Source organism: Sturnus vulgaris, chromosome Z (assembly GCF_052056855.1).
Source record: "Sturnus vulgaris isolate bStuVul1 chromosome Z, bStuVul1.hap1, whole genome shotgun sequence".
Taxonomy (NCBI): domain Eukaryota; kingdom Metazoa; phylum Chordata; class Aves; order Passeriformes; family Sturnidae; genus Sturnus; species Sturnus vulgaris.
In genome coordinates this window covers 74646332-74653178 of record NC_142283.1, presented here as the reverse complement: position 1 = coordinate 74653178, position 6847 = coordinate 74646332, and the positions used below count along the sequence as shown (strand labels likewise).

The 6847-nt window shown below is 44.6% G+C and overlaps 1 long non-coding RNA gene across 1 annotated transcript; it reads left to right on the top strand.

Annotated features, from left to right (window-relative positions):
- Positions 1-740: 740 nt before the first annotated feature.
- LOC148219943 (uncharacterized) lies at positions 741-3188 on the top strand. The gene is made up of 3 exons (XR_015799700.1): positions 741-1025; positions 1507-2446; positions 2849-3188. It is a non-coding gene; the product is annotated as an uncharacterized LOC148219943 (long non-coding RNA).
- Positions 3189-6847: the final 3659 nt, after the last annotated feature.

Sequence of the window (6847 nt, the reverse complement as noted above, 5' to 3'; positions counted from 1 at the left end):
AATTTTCTCATGTCTTGATGAAGAAATCAAGCCATTATTGAAACCCAAAAGCCAATAATGCAGAGGAAAAAGGTGACTTTGGTGCCAGCTTATGTCTTCCTAAGGAATCCTCCCTGAGAAAGGTGTACTCCTTGTTACAGGTTGGGAAACTGAGACACGAACCTTCCCACACTGTTGCCAACAACAAAAGAAAAGCATCTTTTCAGGAAGAAAAAGAAAATCTGTTTTTCCCTTTGTTGTCTCTCTCAGAGGTTTTCTGCACATTATTCCCCATAATAAGCTACCATCCAGCTCTCATGTTAATCAGAAAACCTAAGCCAGTATAAATGCCTGGATTTAAAACCAGCCTTCCTTTCTCTGACACTTCTCTGTGGGTTGTGTAGAGACATCAGAGAGCTGAAAAGCTGAGCTGGTATGGGTTTAGAGGTTTTATGGCAGTGCAGCTCAGCCAGGCAGGGTTTCCTCCTGAGCTGGGACTTGGGCAGCAGAATATCTAGATGTAGGGGAAGGAAGAGCTTGCACCAGAAATAGCTGCAGAGCTCCAGCATGTCCCACAGACTACCAGGCAGACACCATCTTCCTCTAAATATCCAAAAAGGGTGGGTGAGCAGTTCCTCATGTGCTGCAGATGGGCTGCAGAGAGAGGAACTGCCACAGGCAGCACAGATGGAGGTATGGGAGAGCATGGATGTGTACCAGGAATGTGCGTCACAGAGCCTAGTAACTACTGATCCCCCACCAGTCCTTCCCCTTCTCCTGCTCAGGACTCTCCTAAAATGCTGGAAGATCTCCCTCTGCACAGTGTGAGTCACCATTCTTGTTATTTAACTAGCCATGAAACCCAAAATTTCCTCAAGAAAAAGGGTTGAGAAAGACATATGCCAGATGCACAGCTTGGATTTGGTCCAGACTGTCTGGATTTTCTACAGGGGCTGAACATCAGCCGTGAAGATGCAAACAGGGAGCTTCCACAGCTGCCTCTGACAGCTTACCCCTCAACCTTTCCAAGGGAACAGAGCCCACAGGTAAGAGTTTTTACACAAAACTGGAAGGAAGAGAAGCTGGAAATGGGGAATGATAGTGGTTAATTATTTGATAACATCTACATAGAGTTGGTCAGTGACCAGGTCTACTTGCCATGTGCAGAAGTAGACACAGCACTCCATTATATGGTTTAAGAGGGTGTGGTGGTGTTTAGTTCAAAAGTTGGACTTGATGGTCTTGAAGGGCCTTTCCAGCCTTTATGAATCTGTGATTTATAATTCTATGATTCTAAATTTCCCACAGGTCCTTAGTGTCCTAAGCATCATGTGCATTCAGTCTGGGGCCATTCATGGCTCATGGTATTTGTTAGCAGTTTTGGCAGCTTATAGCAACTCTAGTGTGTAATTAGCATCAGAATCATCACTTCCTGTAATATGAAGGATCTCGTAACACTGTAATTAATTTCTTACAGTGCCACTTTTGCCATCATACAAACAGTGACAATTTCATTTCACATTTTAGGAGAGAAACTGTTTCCCACGCTCATGTCTGAAAATTTCCTGAGTGAACCAAAGCGGTTTGAGAGCACAGGACAGATAAAGACACAGCTACAGTCCTAGACCTAGGAAACCGAATCACACTTCACAAAAACTTCCATCCAGCAAAGCTGTGTGTCAGACCACTGTCACTGTATGTGAGTACTCAGTCATGGCTTCTGCAACCTAATAAAGAAAAAGAAAAGAATTGAACTAATTAAAACATCTTAAACCCATCCTTTTACAGACACATTGTGTGTCACCGTTTATGAAAAACCTGACTTCTTGAGCATACCCTGAGCCTCTCACTAATTCTATAGCTCAGCATTCTATAACACTATCTGCTACAACTCCCACCCTTCCACAGCTCCTGCACTGAGTCCAACTTTCCAGTCAGACTTTTTGCACAGGCTGTGACAAGCTACTTCCCAAATTGCATCAGCCTCTTTGAGTCCAACCAGCCCTATGGAGATGGGTCCTCATCTGGGTGACCTAAAAGGTTTTGTAGTTTTCCAGAGTTCTAACCTCAGAGCTCCCTTTAGCCTGCGCAGAGCCCAATACCCACAACTAGTTCCTCCTTTGGAAATCATCTGCCAATAGTTTTCAGTTTTTCTCTTGCAGGCCACACCATTTCCAGCAGAATTCTGCTTGGAAAGTGTGTGCTATGATCTGATATTCCCTACCGGATTCTTCTGAAGAAAAAATCTGAATCCATCACTGCACAGCAAAGTTTCTGGGCAAGATGCTCAAGAGTTTATTCCCTGGACATGAAACCTGACATGAGGTGTGACCATGGGATGCAGTGAACTGTGAAAAGAAACTTTCCTTTCCACTATCTGTGACATCTGTAAACCAAATAACTGTGTCTGCAGTGACAGCGTCCAAGTGTCCAGCCACCTGCACATCAGCTCTTGCCCTAGTAACTGGTAAGCTTTACAAGTATGCTTGGAGTGATTTATTAGGTGATTCCAAGTTAGATGCAGGGGTAAATTTTGTTTCATTTGCTCATACACATGAGAGAACTCAGTGATCCTAGAGGTCTTTTCCTACCTAAATATTCCTCTGATCCTGAGACAGTCTGGCACAGTTCAGATACATAGGTAGGGAGAGGTGCTTCTTCCATGTGTCAGCAATAGAAGTGGGTACTAAATTCTGTTCTTCACAATTTCAATCCAGAGAAGGAAAATAGTGTGAAAATTTGGGAAGAGCAGGTTTTCATCCAGTAGAGGTGTCCAGGGAGTTAGGAGATGAGACCATGCAGGCTATGACACAAGGTTATCCTACTCCTGACCTGTGGGCATTTTCTCTCTGTGCTACGCTGCTTTAAGGTAAAATAAGTTCACCAAGAAAAATACATCACCCTGGAGCTGGGACCCTTTCCACCCAAGACTTTGTCTGGGGTAGAGGTGCTCTGCCAGCAGTGGATCTCACAGTGCAAATGGGAATGTGTAATTTAATTAGAAGCTGATCTCCAAGAGCATTATTGGCTCAACCACCCTGGGAATTTAATACATGTTCAGATGCAGACAATTACCCTTTGCTGAAGCCCAGGTTTGGTCAGATGGCTCAAGACCCTACCCTTTCCTGAAAGAAGTGGAAAATGTTATGTCTCTGGTAGGCAGCAGGACAAATGTTCATGTCTGTAATAAAGTCTTTTTGCTCACTCCCTGTTCGTCTTCACCTTGCCTTTGGAGAAGTGTGAGCCCCAAAACACTCACTGAACCTGCTAGCCCAGGGTTCTGGAAAAACTTCCTTATGGGAAACATGGTAATTATATTAAACAAAAGTTTTAAAATGGAAACAGTTTTGCATTCCTCTTAAAATACAACTCCAGACCAAGCTCTGGTCAGATAAACTGGGTCCTGGTGTCCTGGTCTCCAGGTGTGAAACAGCTGCAGGCAGGAATGTTTCCCAAAATGTGAGATAAAAGGAGAAAAAACATTCACAGCCAGATATGCCGGGAAGAAGGAGCCAAGGGATTTTATTACCTGATAAGAACTGCGTTGCATGGTGAATGGCTGCACAGAGATGGAGCCCCTTCTCCCTGACTTCTCCTGCTCTGCCCCTTCCCAGTCCACCCACCAAGCTCAGGCCTGTGTCCACCAAATCCCCACCTTCCCTCTACCCTACAAAATCACCAGCCTGTTGAGCAAAACTCCTGCATGTCCATCTCCCTGTTTCAGATCTCCTATGGATTTTCTGTCTGCCACCAGGCATTCTGGCTGACTCAGCATTTTGGGAAAGAACTGAAACTTCAGAGAGATAGGGAAGGGCAGGACATGGTCAATTTTCCACTGCCTGGGAAGCCAGGACAGTGGTCTGAGCCCTCTTGGCTATACAAAAGGGGAGATAAAGGCTGTTGTTGACATGGTGGGCGTTGAGGGTGAGGAAGGCAGCTCCAGCCATGCAGAGCTGTGAGTGTCTGTGTCTCTGGTGGCTGAAGTATCTGCAAGATCTAAGGGAGGATCTGGTATTTACATGTCTGCATGTGTGTGTCTGTGTGGGAGTAGGGTTTGTATATATTATAAGGAGAAGCTGCAGATGGAAACAACCCATGAAAAACCTGACTAAGACTTAGACACTTTGGTGCCTAAGACCTGGTTCAGAGCCCATTAAAATCAGCAGGACTCATTCCACTTGCAGTAGTGGGTTTTGGCCACATCTCTCCTTGCTCTTCCCCAACACGCCTGTGACCTCAAGGGCTGCTCCCTGCTGCATATCCTCAATCTAACCCTGTGAGCAATGGGGCTTCCCATGTTCCCTAGAGTGGAGGATCTACAGGGGATCTCTGGACATGCCCCCACCTCTGCAGTCACACCCTGTAGATACTGAGAGGCAAGTGCTGCTCATTCATCTCTCCTTGCTCAAGATACTGAGATGCCATTGTTTGATTTGGTTTAGTAAATTTGCGTCACCTGGGGTTTTTTTCCCATCTTCTGTGTTGCTTTTATCTGAACACACTTCAGCGTCATCTCCCTCCTCAGAAGCCAGAATCTGAGATCAGAAAGGCTCACCATGCTATCACCTTCATCCAGTCTATCATGTTTCTCCCAGCTCTGTCTGAACTGTTTTTTAACTTGTCTGCATCCATTTCTGAAAGGTCTTCATTCTGGGTTTCAGACATCAAAAGCTGATGAACTTTTGGTCTAATGGCTGCATTCTGTGCACAATGGTGGTGTTGCTTTCTCTCCTTTGATTTTGTCAGATTACTGCTGCACTCCTGTGTATAAAAGAGCCCTTTAAGATGTTATCTTACTTCCATATAAGTGTGGTAATAGCCTATAAACAAGGCACATCCCTGTCTTCTTTTTTTTTCCAGTAAAATCACAAGTTTATGCTCCTGACTTCCACTATAAGGCATTTTATTTCATGTTTTTCACTTGTAACAGCATTTTAAAATGTGGATGCTGAAACAGGACCAAGCACAGACGTATCAGTCATAAAGATGCAGGGTTGTTCCCACTAGTCACTCCATCATTTATGCAGCCAGAGATTGCAACAGCTTTGTTTGCCACAACATTGACTTAGAGGTCAAAATTAAGCTGCTTCTTCTTTCTGGACCACAAACCCTCATCAGAAATATTTCTGTCTGCTTTCCTCCTTGTCTTCCCCAAAATACCTCCCCAGCACCATGGCTCTCTGGAAGTGTATCACTCAAGTCTTGACCTGGCTGAACAGATCCATTCAGTTTTTTCATGCTGATAACATCACAGTGGGAGTGGAATGAGCAGAAAGTGAAGGGTTGAGCCATCGAAGCGGATCAAGATCAGCCACGGGGGTGCCATGGACAGTAATGTAATGTTCCACGTGAGCCTGCAGGAGATGTGTTCAGGGATAATGTACTTACATAGATAGAGAATTTTTAAATTCCAGGATTTTATCAGATCTCGAAAAATGCTAAATGAGTGGGTCACTGCAGTATCAGTGTATTTCTACACCATGGAGAGGGAGCTGAGTTCCTTCTCTAACATCCGCACTGTAATTGTACTGCCTCTGCAAATAATTAACTGAGTCTGGCCAGACTCTTTTCCCTGCATTAAATCTGTATTATCAGTTCACTCCCTACCACAAAAATTAACCTTCACTCTCAGACCTACACCCCTTTATTATAATAGATAATGTGACATTTTATCACCAAAATAATTTGGTGGAAATATCAGGAAGAAAAGAGTTTCAGCCTGTTTGGGAAGAAGAGAAAGTCTGGGGAGAAAAAAATTGCATCATATATACATTCAAAAAGGCTGATCACATATACATTCAGGCATACACATATAGGCATAGTCATCTCACCACTGCCACATGTTGTGGTCTGGTTTCAGCAGCCAGGGCTTTCCTAGCACTGAACTAGAAGATAAAACTGCATTGTTTGATCCCTGGAACTCTATGCCCAAAATGTATGCTTGCACTGTGAGCTGGGGCTATCAAGGACACAACCATGAATTTTGCTTAATAGTCCTGTAATCTGCTCCCAACTGGGCCATTCATCTGGGAACAGACACACGGGGAGATGCTGAAGTTTGCTAACACCCCTCCACTGTAGAACTCAGCATGTCCCAGAGTTCTCACGCTCCATCCTTTAGCCTACTAACTCCCAGGTATGGCCATGCTGCCTGGTGAGGTGTTTTTCTTCAGTGCTCTTGTGTGATACCAACCCAAGGATACCCATGAGGCAAGGAGTGGCTGGGGCAGAATAGCCAGGGGGTGGCAAGTGTAGAAGTGGGAAGGCTACACAAACTGTGGGTGTAGTTCAGCCAACAGAAAGGAAAGAAGCATTGAGCTGAAGTTTCCCATTAGTTGGACTCCCAGTGGTCTGTCACCATGGAAACCTACCTATTTTATGAAATTAAATGTTACCAACAGATAATCACGAAACTTAAGTCTAAATGGGAGAGTGTCTGGTAAGGCAACTTCTTGCCAGAAGCAGGTTGCTTACTGCAGTGTCTTATACTCTGAAGCAAATACTATTTGTGATCCAGGGCCACGAGCAGCCCTTTGACCTGAGGACTCCTGCTTGGACAAACAGGATACAAGGGCTGGAAAAAGGGACAAGTGACCTTTTTACTCAGAGTGAACCTCTCAGGAACCTCCTCTCCAGTCCTTTTCAGAGCCTGGAAAAGTGGTTTTGTAAGTTGCCACTTACACTGAGATAGTGGATGTAGGCTCTAGGGCTGTCTTGAGAGCTCCCACTTCCTGTGCAGGGTTTGAAGAACTCTCACAAGTCTCCTATGGTCCCAGTGTGGACAAAGCACGGAGAGAATGCAGCACAAAACCAACCACAATTGAACTGATGAAGCTTTAAATGAGATTAAATCAATGAGGAAACAAAG